The 2,775-nt window shown below is 43.4% G+C and overlaps 1 pseudogene; it reads right to left on the reverse strand.

Moving 5' to 3' along the window:
* Positions 1–901: 901 nt before the first annotated feature.
* LOC108980631 lies at positions 902–2,417 on the reverse strand (annotated as a pseudogene).
* Positions 2,418–2,775: the final 358 nt, after the last annotated feature.

Consider the following 2,775-nt stretch of genomic DNA (forward strand, 5'->3'; position numbering starts at 1 on the left):
TTTTGCCGTTTCTTTTGTTTAACGTCACCTTGTCGTTAGTTTGCATTTTCATTCGTTGCCCATCTGCGATTCTGCCGGATGAAGAACAACTATTTTTTTATTTGAATTGTTTAATTATTGAGGGAGGTTGGTGTCCGTCTAGCGTCTATTTTCATTCCAATGTGGTGTTGTTTCTTTCTCTACAATATAGAGAAAAATCAGTAGAAGGAAAAATTGATTCTACCTATATAATTTTGAGAATATTTTTATATAAGAGAGAGCTATTCTTTGAGTGGCGCTTTGAGTTAAACTAATTATACAGAATTTGAATTATACAACGATCAATTATACTATTATATTTTAGAAAAAATAAGTCAAAAGTAAATTTGCAGCACGGATTCATTTGAAATTTTGTATACCGTAAAGAACTTGAAAAATGAGATTTTCGTACTTCAATTCAAATTGATTTGGTTTCAATTTTAATTTAATTATAATTTTTATTGTATTATTGTGTATTTTTCTAACACAAACCATTCTCGACGGCCTTTCTGACTCCGACGAAGCCACCCAGGACATTGCATCCCTTTGTGAATCCACCAAAAAATATAGCTTGGCTCCCTTCAAGGACCTAATTCGCAAACTGAATAACGACAGCACGGCCTCTTCGTCCAATCGGCCCCCGATCACTTGCATAGTTGCCAATGGCCGCTTGCATGAGCTTCACCCTAGTAGGACTGTTCATCCGGGTTCCAACCCGGGAACCCGGGTATACCCGGATCCGGATCCGGGTTTCAAACCCGAGCCGAAACCCAGGCCGGATTGATCCGGGTCAGACCCGGGTTGGAACCCGGGTAAATCCGGGTTTTTCAAAACCCGGATTCCGGGTTCCGGGTTGAACCCGGATTTTTGTGGTGAACACTCCTTAACAATGCCGAAGCTTCTCGATGTGGTTTGTGGTGAACACGAAAATCCTCTCTCTCCCACAGCACGACCATAATCAGTCCGTGAAATTCAACAATCCCGACATCGTCATCTTATTGTTACCACCATCTTCACCTGAGCCACCCCCACCTCGCATTTCACCCATATCATAGTAAGCGCTTCTCGTTTGCGAACTAGTACTATTAGCCTTCTTCCTGTTCGTCAAATTTAGAGAGCAATCGATGTCTTCGATGACAATTATGGACTTAGAGCTCGTCTTCATCAGCAGCTTCCTTAGGTCCGAGTTGGTATGCACCTCGGTCAGCTCCAAGTCGTAAATATCGTAACCCAGATAGTTTGCCATGGCTGCGATCATGCTTGATTTCCCTGTCCCCGGCGGTCCATAAAGCAGGTACCCTCTTTTCCAGGCCCGCCCAGTCTTTTGGTAGAATCCTTGACTGTTGGCGAAGCCCATAAGATCCTCCATGATCTCCTGCTTCTTTACCGGGTCCATGGCTAAGGTTTCGAATGTGCTTGGATGCTTAAACGAGACAGGCTCCCACGGGTGTCCCCTCGAGTCCAAGGATCCACCTTTCGAGTTTGTGTACAAAAGACGGTCTTGGTTCTTTCTACGTATGTCATTTGCCTTTTCCATTATGTAATCCAAGTACGAATCAAGAATCAGGGTTTTGTCGCGTTTCTTGATTCGGAGAGTGAAGCCTCGTTTTTCTTCTGGTAAAGGACGCCACGAGAAAGTTTGAGCTTGCCTTTGTGTGACGACGTGTTCCCAGAGGATGGTGACGCCGTTGTAGGTGTCTACCATTTGAGGATTTAGGGTTTTCGTAACGAGAGAGAGAGAGAGAGATAGCGAGACTGCGAGAGAGACAGAACTCGGGGGGGGGGGGTTTCGTTTAGACCGAAACCCGGAAGCGGATCCCGGTTTTCCGGGTTTCGGACCGGGCCGGGAAAAAACCCGGCCCAGTTGAACAGTCCTACACCCTAGATGCAGCAGCAGAACTCTAGGTGCTCGACACAAAGTCTGAGAGGAAGTCAGATTCTCAACCTTCGCTTGTGTATTTCATTCTCTCCTTTGATGCATTTTTACAGCAAATATATACATATTCGAGTAAGAGCAAATCAGATTACATGCATTGATCCTACGGCTCACATTGACTCAGTTAGTTTTACAAAGAATATTCTGGAGTCTTAACAGATGGTATGCTGTGAGTCGTGCTTGTAGAGGGTTCTTCTAGAAGCTTCAAGGTTGGTAGTGCTCCTTGTTGCTGTGTCTTCTGGTGTGAGGATTCTGTTGCCTCAATAAGCAGCAAACCAATTGTCGGTACATTTGCAATGAATGGGGCTTGGGCATGGAGATAGAGGGCGATGCAAACAGGAGAAAAATGGAGAGCCTTGTGAGAGAGCTGATGGTGGGGAAGAAGGGGAGAGAGTTGAAGAAGAAAGCGGAGAGAGTTGAAGAAGAAAGCTATAGAGAGGAAGAGGTTGGCAGAGGAGGCCATGCATTAGTAGACCTGCTGGCTCATCTTACGTGAACTTACACAAAATGATTACTCAAGTGCTTCTGCATGCCCGCAAGATAACAGGTTAAAGAATATATATATGTTAATTAAAATTTACATGTTTATTTACATTCCGTAACTAAGCTTAATATTATAAAAAATAGTGCAACAAGATCTAAAATGAACAGAATAATAATTGCTCTGTTTTTGGATCCTTCGAATAGCCATATATACCCAAGTGAGATCTTGTTGGGTTACATGTGTCCGCAACTAATAGAGCGAAACCCATATCATATCATATCTGATGAGAGAAACATGTGCAGATGTGCTATACTTCAAAACTACTTGGAACTTATTT

Source organism: Juglans regia, chromosome 11 (assembly GCF_001411555.2).
Source record: "Juglans regia cultivar Chandler chromosome 11, Walnut 2.0, whole genome shotgun sequence".
Lineage (NCBI taxonomy): Eukaryota > Viridiplantae > Streptophyta > Magnoliopsida > Fagales > Juglandaceae > Juglans > Juglans regia.